The sequence below is a fragment of the Propithecus coquereli genome, unplaced genomic scaffold, assembly GCF_000956105.1.
Source record: "Propithecus coquereli isolate 6110/MARCELLA unplaced genomic scaffold, Pcoq_1.0 Scaffold507, whole genome shotgun sequence".
In the NCBI taxonomy this organism is placed as follows: domain Eukaryota; kingdom Metazoa; phylum Chordata; class Mammalia; order Primates; family Indriidae; genus Propithecus; species Propithecus coquereli.
Genome location: NW_012150919.1, coordinates 28,624 through 49,247, shown reverse-complemented (window position 1 = coordinate 49,247; position 20,624 = coordinate 28,624). Strand labels below are relative to the sequence as shown.

Genomic DNA, 20,624 nt, shown 5'->3' with positions numbered 1-20,624 from the left:
CCTCGTTACCTGCCCCTCTCCTTAGCCAGGAGATGCAGGCCAGCCTCACCAGCCTGCCGGGAAGGCTTGAGCATAGCAAGTGCTTAATAAATAGTGTCATGATGATAAGGTAACACGTGTAAAACACTCAGTAATGCCGTATAAACTCTCGTCCCTTTCCTCCCCACTCCAGGCCCTTGTTTCTGCCCTTTTTCTGTCCAATCTCTATTAAGTCTCCAGCAACACCTAAAAAGAGACCTGACAACTACCAGCTCCTTTTACCATTCTTTAGTAAGTTTTCCGCTGTCCGCAGAATAAAGGTCCTTTACAAACTGGGCCCAGGCTTCCCTCCTGCGGTATCCGCACACATCATCCTCTGTCCCCAGATCGAGGCGCTCTGCTCCGTCCTCCCTCTCCGCCTTCGCTGGGTGTCCCCGCCTGGAATGCCATCTCCGCCTCCGCGCTTGCCGGGGCTTCCGGTCCGCTGCTGTTCCAGCTGCCCCGAGAGCCTCTCCCGACAACAGCCCGGCCCACGGTGGTCTCTCTCGCCCATGTCCCGGCCTGTCCCTTGTCCCCTCTCTGTGAAATTTCCTATCTCGGTCTGGCAGAAGCGTCAGAAGCAGTTTCCCCAGGGGGAGGGGTCCTCCAAAGAGGACCCCTGATATCTTTGGAACTTTCTGGAATCCTCTGACGCCCGCGGCCCCCCTCTCCTGCACACTGAGCAGCCGGTCTACAGTGAGTACGCCACCTGCAGCCGGCGCTGAGGTGTGAGCGCAGGGGCGCCGGGCTCGCGCCCACCCTGGAGAGGTGACTGGGCGAGAAGCAGCGCGGACACAGGGTCTGGCACAGGACATCGCCGCCGCGTCGCGAGCGCTTGTGACTCGCGCTTTCTTTCCTAAGGGGGAAACTGAGGCCGGCGGCAGAGTGACTTGGCCAGGGCCACTAGGTGAGTGGCGTGCTCAGGCTCGGCCTTTGGCTCCCCGGGGGGCCTTGGCCAGCAGCGGCTGCTGCTTGCGGCTGCAGAGCCCGCCCCCATCTGGGGCCCCGCGCGCGGCTCCGGCTCCCGGTGGGCGGCGGCGCCCGCGGCCCGGCCTGCGGGGGGGAGGGGCAGGGCGGGGGCGAGGGCCCGGGCGGGGCGACACAGGTGCTTCGCATCCGGCCGGCGGGCGGCTCCGCGGAGCTTTATAAGCCGCCCGGGGTGCGGCGCTGCGTGCGGCTCGCTGCAAAAATAGCGCCCACGCGTGTGCGCGTCCTGGCCGCGCCGGCCCGCCGCCCGGTCCCTCAGCGCTGCAGGGGCACGCCGGGCCCATGGCGTTCCCGCTGGTAAGAGCCGCCCGCCGGCCTGGGCGGAGCTGGGCGGGGCCGCGTCCAGGCGCAGCTAACGGTCCGCGCGCAGCCTCGGCCGCCCTGCGGTCCCCTCCCCCGCCCCGTGCGCGCGAGTCCCGGGCGGGGCGTGGGTCACGTGCCCGCGGGCGTGGGGCCGCGTGGAGGGGTGCATGGCGAGGGGGGCAGGGAGCCTCCCCGTGACTCAGGGCCTTTGGGCTTAAAGGAGCCGCAACCCTGAGGGGGAGGCCGGTGGGGCCGCCACGCGGCACGGGGACTCCTGGTGGCCTCGAGCGTATGTCCAGACGGGAGCCAGCCGGACGGAAAGGAACCCCGGCGCCCCAGCACTGCCTTCTCTCACGGCCTTCGCACGTGAGTTCCGAAGCCACCTGCACTGTTACCTCACGCCCCCCGCGAGTCTCGTTCGCGCCCCGCGGGTGGCGGGGGCGGGGCAGAGCCCGGCTGCTGATGGCGTAGACCCCGCGCCGACGCGGAGAGCGCACGACGGCAGCGGGCGCGGCCCCTTTAAGGCGGAGGGATCGATCCCCTCGTGCTACCACGGGCTTCCCCAGCTCAGGAGATCACGTGGCTTCACACCTTGGAGTGGTGCTGGCGCTGGCGTCCCCGGGGCGGGTTGGCCAGGTAGGGTGCGCGAGGGTGGCTGGCAAGGCTTCAAGGCCGGGAGCCTCGCGGGTCTGGGGGCTTTGAGGTGGGTCCTGGGGACATGGGCGGGGGCGGGGACACAGGCAGGCCTCGGAGGTGGCGCGGCGGGAGTGGCCCCAGACCGTGCTCCTGTGGGCCTTTGTGGCGTCTCGAGAGGTGTGCATGTGGCCTCAGCGTTCCAGTCATCCTCTTCAGTCTGGGACAAGGCCAGGTGCCCAGCTCCGGTGCGAGGTCGGTGCGGCCTTCAGCTTCGGCCTCGGGTTTGGCGGCGCAGTGGCTGGAGCGGACTGGTCGGTTTGCCTGACGAGCCAGGTGGTTAGGAAGGCTGTGTCTGCTTGGAGTCTCCGGGGAGGGTGGGGACTCAGAAAAGGGTCCTCCCCTTCGGTGGTCCCACTTGGCAGCATTTCCCGGGCTTTTCCCCCTAGTGGGTTTCTCGGAGGTCAAGTCGACCGTGGCTTTGTGGCTCTGTTCCTAGAGGCCCTGCAAAGCCGAAGTGTCTGTAAGTGGCCGCGCGCCCAGGGAGCGAGAACTACTTAGCGAACCTCTGGTACGTTCGCGTGCGCGTGCTTCGGTGTTCTGCGGCGCTTAGCTCCGTGCGGGCCTTGCCTCTGTGCACGGTGCTCTCAGACGGGATTGCCGATGTGGGAAAAGTCGGAAGTGCGGAAGACGCCAAGTCAGCTCTGAGAAGCTGCGGGTGACTGCTGCCCTGCCGCCGGGCCGGGGGGAGGCCGTTTCCGTCCGCCCGCCGTCTTTGGGCTGGGCTCTGATTGATAACGCTGCGTTTCTCTGGCAACTGCTTGCTTTGGTCTCCCTGGCTACCGCTCTCCCTCCCCCGCTCGCTCTTGGCACCTGAGTAAACGACTGGTGTGCGTCATTTCTCATTTCGGTGGGACAAGGGGCAAGTGGGTCCGATTTGGTTATCTGGAAGACGCAGATGTGCCACCTGCCTCTTTTGTGCTAGCTGGAAAGGTGTCTCTTGAGGATAGTTTGTACCCTTAGTTCAGGTTTTTCTTGAATCTGGGGACACAGCCTGGGTTAAAAGATTAAAAAACGAATTTAAACACGCTGGGGATTGTTTTCCTGGTTTGTTTTTCTCATAGGTAGAAAAAGAGTGGAAGTTCTGCTTCTGGAGCTCAGTGGGGCTCTAGGCTGTCAAGAGCCCGTAAGGACAGTAGCCTTCAGGTTCACCACCAGTCTTTTATTATGTACTATCATCCCAGCGCACGATGATGAGAGTTGGGTGTTTTTGGTCACATTGATTTAAACTTGGGTAGTCTGACAGTGGATGCCTAGTTTATAGAAATAGATTGTGGAAGTTGACTACCCTGGACGTCAGTCAGTCTTTGTCGTGTAAAAATACTTGTCTTCTCCTCTCCAAACTGTTGTCTTATAAACAGCTCCCCGCCTAGGCTCCCATGTGTGGGAGGGAGGCTGTGCCAGCCTATGCAGCAAATAAGAGGTTAGAGAGCTGATGCATGTGGAGAATGATCTTGGAAATACTTGCAGTCTGACTTAGGCCATAGGCATTTGATACAGGAATAGTTCCGTGGGCTTTTCTGTCACTGTGGTACACAAACCAGCGCCCATGAGACAGAAAAGGGAGGAGGGTGGTAAAGTAGTAAGACTCTAGGCTCAGCACCAAACTTGTTAAGGAGTAAACTAATGATAATAGCTGCCTTAATAAGCATTTTCATTGGCCACAAGCTGTTAATGTTGTTGTTAATCCTTAAAATGGGTTGCAAACCCAAACGCTACAGGGGACCGAGGTAGCATAAGTGAGTAAAGGAAAAGGAAGGAAAATAGTGCTTGCTGAACTACAGAGTATATGCTTTTCTAAAGGGAGCAGCCACCGGCTGATGATTGCCAAGCAAAAATGTGGGCCCAGAGTTGCTCGATCTTTGACTTTTTCTCTAGTCTGGCAATCTCTATTTTGATGAATTCCCTGGCTTTTAAATGTGGCAGATAAACTTTAAACCTTGCGTGGACCAAATGTATCATGTCTAATGTTGGATTTGAGGTGAGGCCTAGGTTAGGATCTGTCTTAAAACATCCCTGTTGGATTTCCACCCTATTTTACACATGAGGAAACAGTCTCAGAAATCAAGTCACAAGGCTATTAAGTGATGGAATTGAGTGTGAACCTAGGCCTTTCTGGTGCTATAGCTCATCCTTTTACATTATGTGTATTCTGGTATGTCAGAGGATCAAGGGGTCATTGGTGGTATACATTGTAGAAAAAGAGTAGTGGTCTAATCATATTTACAGGCAAGGAACCTTAACTACGTTGATGGGAATCTCTGCTGTAGAAGTCAGCGTGGGTCTTCTGAAGGTTAATATAGCAGTGCTGATATCAGGAGGAATGTGCTGTGTCTACCATTCCGTGATGGGTGTCGGAGCAGTTAGTTGATCCTGAGACAGCCAGAGGTCTGGAGAAAGCAGGCTCCTCCCACTATGGGAATAACCCTCCCAACCCTCTGCACAAAAGACTCCTTTTTCAGAACAGTTACAATTTCCATAACTTTTTCCTTCTCAGGCAAGTCAATTTTGAAATTTTATAATTATTCAAGTCCTATACAAGTAAAATGGATCTTACAAAATTCTCACAGTCCTATCTCTGAGATTTCCAGGAAGAATTAATAAAAGCTTTTTAGCAGTATGTAGTAAAATCATCTGGGATGAACTCCTAGGGCATAATAAAATGGCCCTGGCCCAGGAATGAGGGGGTGGGATTTCAATTCTGGGTAAAACTTAGAATCCTAGCATTACATACAGTCACACTAGCAGATGTGAAGCAGTATGTACTTTTTCTTGTCTTACTCCCAAGGATTTAAAGCAGTAAAGAGCATTATTCAGAGGTTTTGTGAAGGCTTTTGTTTTTTGTTTTCCTGTGTGAATGAAACTCCAGTATAAGCTTGATAGCTTGCTTATCTGGATCCTGGAAAGTTTTTGGAGAGATGGAAACTTTAAAATGTTACCGGTTCCTAGCAGCTTTTTAGCAACCAAATGCTCAGCTGTGAGTTCAGTTCCCAGATTTGGCAGGGGGCGGGATGGGGAAGGATAGAGGTGACTAAATAGCTCTCTGCTGGTATTTTTGCATTTATATGCTAGGTTTTGTCTGTGCAAGCTTTCTCATTCATTTAGGTCCCTTAACTAAATGAGCAAATCTTAAAATTATGTTTGTTTAAGGGGTGAATTAATTAGTGGGTTTGTATTTCTGGCTTAAAGTTTGGGACAGGAGTGTATACCAAACTGGGATATTAATGTTTAAACTCTTGCTGCTTCCACTACTAACTCTGAGGACAAAAGATTCATGGACTCAAATAGCAAATTATTTTCTCTGCTATGGAAAAGCTGTGCTAATCTCATCCAGTTCTGCAAATCTGTATTTCCTAGGCAGTGTATAGACTGTAGTGATTCTGGAGAGAATTTGCCAGAAAGCCCTTGGAACGTAGGGATAAGAAGGGGATTGGACCTAGAGGTTGGGGTCAAAGAAGTTACGTAAAGAATTTTGTTTCTGTTGTTTGAACTAAAACCAAGAAGCACTGATTGCTCCCTTTCAGTGTTTCATAAGCTACAAACTCTCCCTCTTTTGCCCCCCACATCGTAGCTCTGGAAATGCCCTGTGTTTTTTCCTGCCATTGTTGCAGTCTTTTTAGAGTTAAATCTGCTTGGGAGCACAGATTCCAAATGCTGCAAGTTTTTGTGGTGAAGATAGGACCCCCAAACAGGGTATTTCTCAATTATAGTAAACTGGCTGAAAAGATTGAGCTAAAAGGTACATGCTGTGTGTAATATTTTATATTTTTCATAGGAAAATTACTGACTTGCTGTAAAAAGTGAGTATCCAAATTTCAAAGTCTTAAATTCACATTGTAGTTGTAATTCCGGTGAGTTTTGGTGTTGAGTTTTAAAAAGACTCCTGTTAGGGATTATTTTGCTGCCTTAGTTTATAATGTGTTTTTGAATAACATGGGTGCGGGAGGGATTCCTGACTACATGGGGTTAAGATTTGCTTTCAATAGTTGAGGAGAACATTTAGGCATGGATAACGTTTGAATTCTACTTTTGTGTTTTTTTTTTATTGTTATAATTCCTCTGTGGTGGACCAGTCCTTTTAGATGGCAGTGAGTTAACACTCTTTGTTTTAATTTTTTTTTTTTAAGGTGTTTTGTGATGACTTCCCTTGAGGTAATTGGAGAATCCCCCAGAGGGCTGGTCTAAAGGTTGATTTATATGCTAAAACTGGGTCACAGTTGCAAGTAGCTGTTCATTCTGGGAGTAATTTAATATTATTACTGGCTTCTTTCTTCCTGGCCAAAGTAATGTGCTACTATAAGTACCATCCTGACTGATACAGTGCCACTGCCTGCAGTCCCCTTTGATAAAAGGTGTGGGGAGTAGCTGTCCTCTGCTGGAAGGAGAGCAGTTGCCTTGAAGGGTGGGTTAGGGTTTTTTTGTGTTTTGACAGAACACTTAATCTCTCACTACTTAACACCTGTGCTTTCTGGCTTTGTGCTCCTGGGTTCCCGCTCTGACACCATCCGTCTGTCTCCTGAGTCTGCCCTTTCTCCTGAGACCTTCTTTTAAAACTGTAATCTTGGAATTGTTTTGAAGCTCAAAAGGTGTTAGAGACCTGTCTCCCAGGGATAACTTGGAGTTAATACTAAACCCAGGTTATAATCTGACTCCCTTTTTTCATGGACAAGGAGACTTAATCTTAGAATGAAAAGTGATTATTCTGATTTTACAGTAAATGAATGATAGAGCCAGAACTGGAATCCAGGTTTTCTCATTCCTAGACTAGTGCTATTTCTAGAATTCATATGCCTCAACCTCTGCTATGTTGGTCTCTGATTATCTTATTTTACTTAAAATTTCCACTTGGTTCATAAGACTATGGCTTCTTATTTCTCTTTTCCTATCTGACCAGTCTTTTCTTGTCTTGGCACTTACGGGCTTCTTTTCCCCCCTGAATGCACATTTTTTTACAGTTCAGTCTGTTGGATCATTCCTGTCTCTTTATTCAGGGGGCCCATGTTATTCCTATAGAAGTACCAGTTCTCTACATGTCCAAGTTTTAGGTTGAGCTCTTTAGCCTTGGTGGTTCTGAAGACCTATGTTTCTGTATGCATATATCTGACAGGCATGTTAAACCCAGCAGGTCTAAAAATAGAATCAGTTTTCTTTCCTTTCCTCATCCCCTGGGGCTAATCCAGTTCTATCCCTTCCACCCAGTTTAATTTTTTCCAACTAGATTGTACTGTCCTCTTGGGGGTAAGAACTATGGGTGAGTGAGTTGTTTGTTTGTTTTACCATTAGAGGCCCCAATACAGAAGAATGCTCAGTAAGTACCTACTTGGAGCTTTCCTTTGGAAACCTTTTCCCAGTTTCTTTAACTATAAAGCTTTGATGTGATCCCAAGTTTGTGTCTCCTTTGGCCACTGTATCCTTTCATTCCTTCTCCATTCCCATTGCTAGGTCACTAGATCAGGTCTCCCTAGGATGAATATTTTCAATTCACTTTTTCCACTGTCCTTAATTGTTCTTGCCTACTCACATCCTCCACCGTGTGGAACTCTGCCTCACTAGTGTTGTCATTGCTCCCCAGACATATGCCCCTGACCCTCAGTCCTTGGATCTTAGTGGATTATTGTATCTCCTACCCTGGATGGTGAACTCTGGATGAGGGAGCCTTTTCCTGGATCCTTCCTATTCCCCTCTGCATCCCCCCCATAAGATAAAGATAAATATTCACTCACCAATTCTATCTCTTCCCAGTGTCAAAGCTCTCAGCCATGAGCAGCCATTTCAGGATTTGGGGTTTTAAGTTTGGATCAAGGACAATTCCACATAACAAAAAACAAAGAACCCATGAATAATATAGTCTGATGCTTGGAAATCCAAAGATGACAACTTTATTTATTTTTTTGCTTTCTTGTCATGTTCCAGGGGCCACTCTGGGTAAATAAGAAACAAGAGGGTAAATAGAGTCCCAGCTTCCAAACAGTTAATAGTCTAATGGGAACACAAGCACATAAATAAGTTATATACTGTATTGTAAGCCCATCAATAAATATATGCAGAGATAGTAGGCAGATGAAAGATTAAAAGGGGTGAGGTGCAGTGACTCATGCCTGTAATCCTAGCACTCTGGGAGGTCAAGGAAGGAGGATCACTTGAGCTCAGGAGTTTGAGACCAGCCTGAGCAAGTACGAGACTCCATCTCTACAAAAAATAGAAACGTTAGCTCGGCGTCATGGTGTATGCCTGTAGTCCCAGCTACTCGGGAGGCTGAGGCAGGAGGATCGCTTGAGCCCAGGAGTTTGAGGTTGCTGTGAGCTAGGCTGATGCCACGGCACTCTAGCCTGGGCAACAGTGAGACTCTGTCACCAAAAAAAAAAAAAAAAAAATTAAAAGGCTTTGCCAAAACAGGTATTATAGGGGATGTGGAGGTTATTCTAGGCAAAAGGAATGTGTACAAAGATGAGGTATGAAACAGTGGACTGTTTTGAGGTAACTGGAAGGTACAATATGATTAGGATTTTAAGTGTAAAAGGGGTACTGTCTTGTGATCTAGCAATGATACTTATGTTCCTAATAGCAAGAGAAATGAGTACATATGACTAAAGCATACACAAGAATATTCACAGCAATTTTATTCATAATACTCAAAATCTGAAGAAAAAACCAAATGTCCATTCTGTCAGCAGTCCTTAAGATGGTACCCAAGTTAGATGATTCGCTGGGAGGATACACAGGAGTTAGCAGATAGTTGTACTCATGGCCGAGATTACAACTACAGGATTTAGAGAAAAACCATCAAAGGGAAAAGGCGTTTGGGGCAAAGTTCAGTAAAAGCTTCCACGGGTCCTCTCCCAGGGGAAGTTACACACCATTTAATTCCCCCACAACTGACAACACACATAAAATGTTGCCAGCTAGAAAAGCTTGTTAGAACCTTGGCACCCAGAGTGTGTTTTGTTTGTATTTGAGGGCTGGTTAAATAGGCAGCCTCTGCCTGGAATGTACCAAAACTCCAGACTCCAGGAGGAGAGCAGGTACTCGGCATAAACCGTACTGTTTGTTCAGTTTAGGTATAGTAACTCATATTTTCCACTGATGGGAATGGTGGGAACTCACAATCCAAGTTCCCAGATTGCAGCCAAAAGACAGCAGTCAGACCTGCTATTTTAACTCTTCTGTATACTGGTAAGCAGGAATATGAATAAATACATTGTGATATATCCACATCTATAATGTACTACACAATAATAAACTACTACACTACATACATGTAGAAATCTCTAAGTGAAAAAATGCCAGACTCAAAAACATACCTACATTATTCCATTTATATAAGAGGTTCAAAAGTAGGTAAAAGTAATTGGCAACACCAGGAGTCTGAATAGTGAACTGTAAGGGCACCGGAGAACATTATAGGGTGCGGGAATGTTCTGTATCTTGATGTGTGTGCTGGTTGCTCAAGTATATACAAATAAGTGAATATTGATCAAGTTACACACTTACAATTAGTGCCCTTTACTGTGTTATCCCTCAGTTAAAGTAGTAGAGGTCTAATTTGGCCACTAGGCTATGCTAGACTGTGAAGGGCCTTATATGCTGTCCATAGGAGCTTGGCCTTTATTTTGTGGCAGCAGTTCTCAAAGCTAGGTCTTTGGACCCCTTGTGGTCCCCACAGTTCTTTAAGAGATTCACGGTCAAACTATTTTCATAATTCTAAGATGACATCAGTTGATTCCCCTCACCACCACCATGTTGACATTTGCATTGATGGTGCAAAAGCAGCAGGGGTGGATAAAACCCCTGGCACCGTAGCAGGAATCAGGGCAATGACATGAAACTGTTGTAGCAGTCATCGTATTCTTCATGCTGCACGTTCCCAGAAAAAGTCAGTTTCACTTACGAATGTCCTTGACGAAGCAGTAAAAATTAATTTCATTAAATCTCAGCCCTTGAGTATATGCCTTTAATATTGTGTGACAAATGAAATGTCAGTGTAAAGTACTTTTGCTTCATATCCAAGTGCAGTGACTGCCTCAAGGAAAGGTATATGAGTTTCAAGAAGAATAAGCCTCTCTTTATTTTTCTGTGAAACATCTTTTTTTTTTTTTTTAATAGAACAGCTGACAAACAGGTTATTCAACTTTGGGTATTTGATAGACATTTTCTTGAAAATGAACAAAGCAAACCAGTCGTTTCGTAACAAATAACTGATAATATTTGTTGCTAATGATACAATTTGAGCTCTGAAGAAGAAAGAATTTTGGAATACCTTTATCTGCTACCATATGAGCTTGATACCTTTCCCAGTACTCAGACTCCTGATGAGATTGGTGGTGCTATTAACTAGTGTGTCCACAATTGCAATATTCGTATAACTCAGTGAACCAGTATTTGTCAGATGACTAACTCATTTTATAAAATCAGACATGGGTAAAAGGTCCATCAAAAGTGGAGATAGATTTGTGTGTTTTAATATAACAGCATATCAGGAGTATGTCCATTTGGTTTTGGAGTCTGAGTTGCAACTAAATCTTTAAGAAGTTATCACTTGTTGAGAGTGTTGGTGTAGTATTAGAAGAATAGCCACAATTTTTGAAAAGGTTTTTATTTAAATTTTCCTCCTTTTTCCAACTACATTTTCTTCATAGACTTCATATACTTTCAGACTCGATTTTCTTCTTCAACCAAAACAACACATGGCAACAGATTAACTACAGACAGAAAGGAAACAGATTAGATGCAGACAGGAAAATCCAGCTATCTTTTATTAAACTAGATGTTAAAGAGATTTGCAAAAATGTCAAAGAATGCCACTTCTTAATTTTTTTGTGTTTTGGGGCCAGGTATAGTGGTTTGAGCCTATACGCCCAGCACTTTGGGAGGCCAAGGAGGGAGGATGGCTTGAGGCCAGGAGTTTGAGACCAGCCTGAGCAACATAGTGAGACCCCATCTGTACAAAATACTAAAAAAATTAGCCAGGCATGGTGGCACTCACCTGTAGTCCTAGCTGTTCAGGAGGCTGATGCAGGAGGATCACTTGAGCCCAGGAATTAGAGGTTGAAGTGAACTATGATTGCACCACTGCACTTCAGCCTGGGTGACGGAGTGAGAACCTCTTAAATTTTTTTTTGGAGAATTGTTGTTTGTGTTAATATGTAATGGGTTTGTTTTTAAGTGATTAGTAAATAAATTTAGTTTTTAGTTTTAATTTCTGATGGGTAAATGTTGATATGATCCACCTGTATGAAAGCTCTCAATAGTATTATTAAGGTCCTCAATAATTTTAAGAGCATTAAAAGAGTCCTGATACCACAATGCTTTAGAAGCACTGCCTGATGGAGTAGGTGATCAAGATTGTGCTTTTCAAAGCTCTAATAGGAACATCCAAGGAGGAATGAAAACATCTTAAAAGACTTAAGAAATGTCCCTAGGACTCGCTAGGGCACAGTGAGCTTGGTTAAAAAGTCTTTCAGAACTGCATGTGTGGGATGGGAAGAAGCATCTGATGCCTGCCTTCAAGGATTAAAGAGAGCAGTGAGGGTGAGGCAGTAGGGACAGGACTGTCATTCTGTACAGAAGCCTGGTGGGGAAGCTGAGGAAAGACAGGCTGGCTACTGAAGGGGAGCGTAAGGTTAAGGAAAGGTCTAAACATGGGAGAGAGCTGATCATGGTTACAAATAGAGGTGAGAGATGTGACAGGGATAACTGACCAAGAGATCTTGAGGGTGTGAGAAAAGACAGACTTTTCAATAATCAGTTTTCAATACCTGGAGAAAAAGAATGGTAATAGAAGCTATGTCAAATTGGGGAGGGCAAGAATAGGACTTGTATGACCAATTGTCCAGAGCCTTTTAGTTGCTTTTGTTCCTCATGAGAATTTGACTCTGTCATTTACACATGACAGAGAGAAAGACATGTTTAGAGAAATTGAAAATCCTGGTCAAAGGCAACCAGTTAATGGAGCACTGGGCCTCAAATTGGAATCCTAGACTCTAAACTCCCTCTTCCTTCTGCATCAGGGCAGCTTGAGAAACTGTGTCTGGAGAGGAGATGGAGCCCAGGTCAGGAAACAGCTCTGAGACAACTGTGGAGCCTTTGTTTTTTTGTTCATGTGAATTTTCTTGTCCCAACTTAAAACCCTAAATCTTGAAATGCCTTTGCAGCTTTATCTCTCCTTTAGGCTTGGTGAAACCTCCCTGTTCAGCCATGTTGGACCACTTCCCTTCCTTGAATTTACTGTATTCTGAAGCCTCTCATTGCTTGTTCTCTGCCTGTTGTACTCTTTCTCATGCCTGCTTATTGAAATTCTGCTTTTTATTTTCTAGCTTAAAAAGTCTGAATTGTGAAACCATTCTAGACACCTTGATTTATTCCTCTCTTCTCCTGTGGCATTTTGTGCTTTCCTGATCTCTACTTAGCTAAGTTTTCTTTCTCCCACTTAACTAATTGTCTTGAGGGCAAGGATTATGTTTTGTTTATCTCTGTAATCTCAACATCTAACCTAGCAGGTTTTCAGTATTTATGAAATAATATCCGATTGAACTATGTGAAATTGCCATTTTGTTGGTTGAAAAACATTTCATATGGACCAACCTAATAAATTTTTTCTTAGTTTAGTCTTTTTTTTTTGAGACAGGGCCTCTGTCACCCAGGCAGGAGTGTAGTGGTACAGTCATAGCTCACTGCAGTCTTGAGCTCCCAGACTCAAGTGATTCTCCTTCCTCAGCCTCTGCAGTAGCTAGGACTATAGGTGCGTGCCACCACACCCAGCTAACCTTTTAAAGTTTTGTAGAGATGGGGTCTTGCTGTGTTGCCCAGGCTAGTCTCAAAACTCCTGGCCTCGGCCGGGCGCGGTGGCTCACGCCTGTAATCCTAGCACTCTGGGAGGCCGAGGCTGGCGGATTGTTTGAGCTCAGGAGTTCGAGACCAGCCTGAGCAAGAGTGAGACCCTGTCTGTACTAAAAATGGAAAGAAATTAATCGGACAACTAAAAACTATATAGAAAAAATTAACCGGGCATGGTGGCACATGCCTGTAGTCCCAGCTACTCAGGAGGCTGAGGCAGGAAGATCGCTTGAGCCCAGGAGTCTGAGGTTGCTGTGAGCTAGGCTGACGCCACGGCACTCTATCCCGGGCAAAAGAGTGAGACTCTGTCTCAAAAAAAAAAAAAAAAAAAAAAACAAAAAACTCCTGGCCTCAGGTGATCCTCCTGCCTCAGCCTCATGAGGTTGAAGATTTTGTTTACCTTCATTATTACTTAGTATAAAACTAATGGCAAATTACCAAAGTATAACTCGGCAGAACCAGTTCTTTGGGGCATCTAATTATAATTCTGTGCTCTGGTTTAATTAAAAAAAAGTCTAAGGTGCGGTGGCTTGTGCCTATAATCCTAACACTCCCCTGGGAGGCCCACGTGGGAGGATTCCTTGAGCCCAAGAGTTTGAGACCAGCCTCAGCAAGAGCAAGACCCTGTCTCTACAAAAAAAAGAAAGAAAGAAAGAAAGAAAAATTAGCTGGTGTGGTGGCATGCACCTGTAGTCCCAGGCAGGAGGATCACTTGAGCCCAGGAGTGAGTTTGAGGTTGCAGTGAGCTATGGTGATGCTACTGTACCCTAGCCAGGTGACAGAGCAAGACTCTGTCTCACTCCCCGTCCCCCCAAAAGTCTAAATGTTTAAGCCCAATGCACTTAAATACCTGATTAAATGAAAAAAAAAGTCTTATTCTCAGAAAAAATTTTAATGTGAACATATTTTTGCAGGGGGCTCACTAGATTCCAATCCATGGACCCTAGTTTTAAAACTCAGTCTGGAGGAGTAAACTGTGTGCCCTTCAGACAAATCTTCCATCATCTCTCAACTGGCTTGTGATGAATCCATAGTAGATGATTTATAGTGATAGTCTTAAAGGGATCTTCAGTGTTGGTATTGTGGTATTGGGTATTGTGGTATTGATTAAAGGCAAACTGAATAAAAATCAACCCAGAGATGGTAGAGTTGGCATTTATTTATCACAGGTGAATATCCCCAAATCAGGATTTTAGCCTGAAGGGAATGGCTGTCCATCACCATGTTGAACCTGAGGAGTATGGTGTCTGAAGACAACGCCAGGATTTCCAAATTAGACAATTGTAGATTTGTTCTACCATACAAATAGGAATAAAATTTGGGGATCTTATTCTTTAACCAGCAAACATATCCACATGGTGTGGAGTTCATGTTTTTAAAGAAAAAGTTGTGATAGTTTTAAAACAGATGCAAAAAACGAAACACAGTTATATGCTAAAATGAACGAATAAGCTTCTTGGTGAACTTGGTTAGGGTAAGTTGAAAACATATTTCTAAACAACAAAGTTTAATCACCTATGTGGAATTAAACATATGCCACTGGTAAGTTGTTGATTGAGCATATTCATGTGCTTTATGTACTTAATGATTGCTACAGAGTCTGCAAAGAAGGTGGTACCCCGTTTGTTATACCTCAGGGAACCAAGGCTCAGAGCAGTACTTAAGTGGTAGACCTGGTGTTTGTACTCCAAAGCCTGTGGTCGTTCCGCTTCTTGAAACAGTGATGTAAAGTTTTGTGGAGGAGGATTCTTCCCTTGTGGAAAAGGGGAATGCTTTTTTTCTAGACTTTCTCCTCCCTCCCTTTTCGTGTCCCAGGAGGATCAGTGGCTATAGGAAACCACTGTTTCATGATGGGAGTGTCATTTCTTTTATCTATTCAAGAGGAGAAAATTGAGACCTGATCTAAAATAACTTGTATTAGTAGAGGTTCCTCATCAGCTATTCTTTCTAATAATAGGTATGTAGAACTAGTTTTATCTGAGGCCATTTTTCTACTGTATCATCAGCATTAAACTTTAAAAGAGTTATTGTTTTTCTTTTCTAGCATTGCCAAGTGATTCTTCCTGTTGACTCCTGATTTTCAGTAATATTAAAGTTTGTACTCTTTAAGTCTCTGATCTATCTTAAAGCCTACTTTGCTGGCTACAGTGAAAAACCAACTAAGGTCAAAAACTGCAGATGTTCTCACTCTATGGCAAAATATGCCAAAGTAACTGCAGAAGCTGTCAGGCAATAGAATTTCCTCATAGCAAAACATTGGTCTGAAGTCAGACCTATACACTGATCAAAGTTAAGACAGACTATACAAATAAATAGGTCTATTAGTATGGAGGTGGGATAATAGGTTTCCATTTTGAAAATGAGAAACTATTAATTCATTTAACCGAAGAGTTTAAAAGGATCAATACATGTTATACAGTTTGAGCATTTCTAATCTGAAATGCTCCAAAATCTGAAACTTTATGAGCACCGATACGATATCATTAAGTAGAAAGTCCACACCTGACTTAGTGGGTTGCACTTAAAATGCAGCCAAAACTTTGTTTCATGCACAAAATTATCAAAAATATTGTATGAAATTACCTTCAGGCTATGTGTATAAGGTGTATGTGAAACATAAATGAATTTTGTGTTTAGATTTTGGTCCCATCCCCAAGATAGCTCATATATATTACAGAATCTTAAAAAAAAGTCCAAAACACTTCTTGGTCCCAAGCATTTCAGATGAAGGATGCTTGACTTGTAGTAGATTCAGATTTTAGGTAGTTCTGTTTGTATCATATCTCTAGTCTTTTAATTAAGCTTTTTAAGTCAAATGATTAGGAGGAAGAGTTACAGGGTTCCAGGCACAGAGGGGCTTGGGGTCTTCAAAGGAATAGTTGCTCTAGATTTTTAGTTCATTTGTCTCATTTAATGAGCAAATACATCCTTTTCCTTAAGGATCCCTGTGGTGGCCTCCGACCCCATGGTGTACTGATACTGCCACTGGTAGCATTCATTGGTTCAGCACAGAATTATATGCCAGGCACTGTGCTACGTACTTTATGTATGTTAATTCGCAAAAGCCCTGTGAGATACTAGTATTTCTATCCATATTGTACATACAAGGAGAGTGGCAGATCTGTTCCGCATCTGAGCATGCTGGCTTTGATTTTTTTTCCTTCCAAATTGGTTATTCAAGGCAAACATTGGTGCTTACTGATACGATCAAGCAGTTGGGTTATAAATTGAGCACCTCAGTTACTTTAATTACACCGAGTCATCTCAAACTAGATCTGACTTGGTATACCTGAGAGAAGGGGAGGGGAGCATGTCAGATACCATTTTCCTTGAGTTTGGAGGTTGTGGTATATGTTCTTAACTGGGTTAGGAGTGGGCCAGGGTGGCCAGACATATTCCTAAACTAGATTTTTTTCAGGCTCCTTGAAAAGGTAAGATTTCCTTCCCTTCCCGAGAAATAAGTTTCTTCCAGAAGGCCTCCCAAGGCTGCATCTGCACCCCCAGACCAGTGGTCTCCAACCTTTTTGGCAACAGGGACTGGTTTCATGGAAGACGGTTTTTCCACAGACCCAGGGGTGGGGTGTCATTGTGCGGGGGTGTGGTACGGAGCTCAGGTGGTGATGCATGGCCCATTTCCTAACAGGCCATGTACTGGTACTGGGCCATGGCCTGGGGATTGGGGACTATAGCCCTAGACTACTGTGGCACTTTTACCGCTGATCCTCCTGCTCTTGTCTTGTAGTTACTGGTGGTCTCCTAAGATTTAATTACAGTTGTCATTTACTTGCCTTTAGATGTGGCCAGGATCTGGAAATCCTTATGTATAGTACTTCTGTTATAATAAATAAAAATTAGATTAATTTTGTGTATTTAAAGGGCTTATTAAAGTTTGGCAACCTCTTACATAGAAGACAGTGCTGACACCTTAACCTGGCGGATGAGGCTGCCTTTCCACTCTTCTCACTTCTGTACGTAATGCCCTACCACTTTGGTTAATGCCTCTCTAATCTCTTGTGTTCTTCAAGACCTTCCTCTTTACCCCCATTTCCAGGCATGTTCTCTCTTCTGAGCCACCTTAGGTCACTCAGAGGACAGTATATGTTTACAGCACATTATAGCTTGTTTTATGGTGGTTTATAACATCAGATTTTAATTCCCTTTCTAGACTTCAAAACTAACTTTTGGTTGACTCTCTAAGCTGCTGACCCTTGGGGTGCTCACTATAGAGCGTAGGCAGTTGGTTAATGTGTTTATTAGGCAGTGAATGAATGAAGGGGATAACCTTAAAGATCTGCAGATTGTAAACACACTTGTATCTCAGTCTTTGTGGAGCTGCCTTAGTGAAGTTGAATATCATCTTAGAAATCTACATTTGTGAAGAGGGCCTTGGATGTCAGTGGATTTAACAGTTCACAGTGATGCTACTATAGAGGGCTTGTGAAAACCACCTTTCCAGAATTGTGTATTCTGGTCATCTTCACAGTTTGCAAAGGATACCAGTTTTTTCAAGGGCTTAAGGCTGGTATGGGGCTCAAGGTTGTTCCTTTAAGGTCATCTTGCAGAGCGGATAAAACTATGAATGCTCCTGGTCGTTCTAATCCATCTTGTAGATGGATTTTAATAGGCTAAACAGAGTGACAGCAGGCTTGGGTTTTTCCCTATCTATTATTTATTTATTTATCTATCTATCTATCCATCCATCCCAAAGTGCTGGGATTACCGGCATGAGCCATTGTGCCCACCCTTCCAGGGAGAGTTTTTTCCTGAAGATACATATATGTTATTGGTTGAGTAGGACACTTTGGCTTTGATTATGGGTGCCTATGGTAGTGAGATCTTTATGTGATTTCTTCAGCAGTACACAGGGTCAGCGGTATCTGTGATTTCTTCAGTGGCTTAGAGTACAGTTATTAGTTGAGGCTATGGTGAAGTTTTGCTTGGGACATGGATGCCAACTGAGCCAGTCTTTAGGCCCCAGTGGTGGCACCAGGGGGCTGACTGCCTGTTTTTAGGCCCCAGAAGCAGCTTACTCTGGCACTGGTGTTAGTGGATACTGTAGAGCCGATTCTTTAGACCTCCACGTGGGCTTGCTCTGAAGCTAACAGAGCAGTGGGCTGGTGTGTGGGTGGGTTCTCAGGCCCCTAGGCAGCTGATGTGATGTGGGTGATGGCAGTAGCAGTGGTAGAGCAATCCACTAGGACCCAAAGGGTCTATGGTGGTGGTGTTGGTAGCTGCAGTTGGTTGAGTGGGCTAGTCTCCAGTCCCACAGCCATCCATTGCAGGACAGTGGGTATTGTCCTAGGTATGCGTAGGAGAGTCTGATTTCCATATCCCTCCTCAACTGGGGCAGTAGCTGCTGTTGCATCAGCCCAAACTCAGCCTGAGGGTGGGGCGCAGCCCAGCATTAAACTCTCACAATGGTGCCTTGGTGGGAGGATTACTTGAGGCCAGGAGTTCAAGATCAGCCTGAGCAACATAGCGAGACGCCATCTCTACAAAAAATTTAAAAATTGGCTGAATGCGGTGGTGCGCACCTATAGTTCCAGCTACTTGGGAGGCTGAGGCAGGAAGGTCACTTGAGCCAAAGAGTTTGAGGTTGTAGTGAGCGATGATCATGTCACCGTACTCTAGCCCAGGGAACAGAGTGAGAACCTGTCCCAAAAAAAAAAAAAAAGAAAGAAAAGAAAAAATGCCTTGAGCCTGTGACCAGGGAGGGTGGGGCTCCTCCTAGGCAAGAAGTGTGGACAAGAAGCTGTGGGAAGTACAGTCCACTTTCATCTAGGTCTCACAGCAGCTCATGGCAGGGCAGTGGGTATTCTGTGTATACGTTTGAGAGCCCGGTTTCCCTTTCTCTCTCCAGCCAGGTGGTGGCTACAACTACGTGGGCTCGAACTCAGCCTGGAGGCAGAGTGCAACCTGGCCCAGCATTCAGCTCTCAAAATGACACCTTGGGGCCCCTTCCAGGCAAGAAGCTGTGGGGAGCGTGATCCGCTCAAGTTGCAGTCTCAATAGCAGCCCATAGCAGGATGGTGGGGACCTTTCTAGGTTACGTGGGAACCCCTTCTCCATCCGTAGCACCACAGTGGCAGCAGTTGCATCTAGGTGCTCAAAATGGCACCCAGATGGAGGAGCTCTAGGCTGTGATGCCTGTGGGTGGGATTCTGTGTGGGTTTCCCCTCTAGAGCAATGTCTCTGTGCAGTCTCTAGGCAGCTCCCTATGTTAGGCAGGAGGCCTGTGTGAGTTGAGAGGTTCTCCCATAGCCAAGATTATAAAAGACCATTTCAGAGTGTGAAGCCCTGGGAATTTCGCTCCCATTTCCCCTCATCCAGGAGCTTCTCCTGGCTCTCAGCCAGTCCCTGGCCAGGCAAGCTCCTGTGAACCCTTTGCTTAGTTACTTGTGGTGCTTCCTGTCACTTCTCTGGTGAATCCTAGTGTTCTCTTCTGGATAATCTGTATGAAATGTATCTACTTACTATGCTGGTTCCTCTCTGTGGAGGAGGCAGCACACCTGCTTCTAGTTGGCTATCTTTCCCGAAGTCTTTCTTCCCTTTTTTTCTGACAGTCTTGCCTGTCACCCAGGCTGGAGTGCTATGGCAAGATCAGCTCACTGTAAGCTCCAACTGCTAGGCTCAAGCAGTCCCACCTCAGTCCCTTGGGATTACAGTCACATGCCACCATGCCTGGATAATTTAAAAAAATTTTTGTAGAGACAGGGTCTTGCTCTGTTGCCCAGGCTGGTCTTGAACTCCCAGCCTCAAGCAGTCCTCCTGGCTTGGCCTCCCAAAGTACTGGGATTATAGGAATGAGTCACTGCACCCAGCCTTTCTCCTTGTTTTGTTTCACTTGACCAGCTAGAAGAAATTAAGTGCCACTTTCCTTACTTAGTCTATTTTTTGTTTTCCCCGAGATAATTGGAAATGGTAGAACTGGTGAGGCAGACTCTCCTGAAAATATTTAATCTGTCAGCCAATATTTCATTGCTTAGTATGTTAGGCATTGAATGGGAAGAATAAGGGAAAGTGAAGAGTGAAGAATGGTGGAGTCAACTTTGTGGATGGTGTTGTTATTTACTGTGATAGAGATCATCAAAAGAATAGTTTTTGTGTAAGGGTTCAGTTCATGATTATATATCTAGGAATTTTTTTCATTCAATAATGTACACATCTTCTCATGCCATTGAATGGAGTTGTATGTACTTTTAATGACCACATAGAATTGTATAACTTATTTAACCAGTTACCTTTGGGTGGTGTTTGCATTACTTTGATACTTACATCTTCTCTTGTACTTAATTATGTTTCAGATATAAAAATAGGTACTGTATGCCATGTTAACTGCTTTAATTATACATATCATCAAAAAGTTGGTAGGTATGGCCGGGCGCGGTGGCTCGCGCCTGTAATCCTAGCACTCTGGGAGGCCGAGGTGGGTGGATTGCTCAAGGTCAGGAGTTCGAGACCAGCCTGAGCAAGAGTGAGACCCCATCTCTACTAAAAATAGAAAGAAATTATTTGGATAACTAAAAATCTATATAGAAAAAATTAGCCGGGCATGGGGTGGTGCATGCCTGTAGTCCCAGCTACTCGGGAGGCTGAGGCAGGGAGGATCGCTTGAGCCCAGGAGTTTGAGGTTGCTGTGAGCTAGGCTGATGCCACGGCACTCTACTCTGGGCAACAGAGTGAGACTTTGTCTCAAAAAAAAAAAAAAAAGTTGGTAGGTAACCTGTTCCTACCATTTCACAAATGGAGAGACTGAGGCACAGAGGTTAAGTAACTGTCTGACATCACAC

At 45.4% G+C, this 20,624-nt stretch overlaps 1 pseudogene; it reads left to right on the top strand.

The window, feature by feature from the left end:
* Positions 1-1,287: 1,287 nt before the first annotated feature.
* LOC105820103 overlaps positions 1,288-20,624 on the top strand; it is a 29,429-nt pseudogene continuing 10,092 nt past the window's right edge.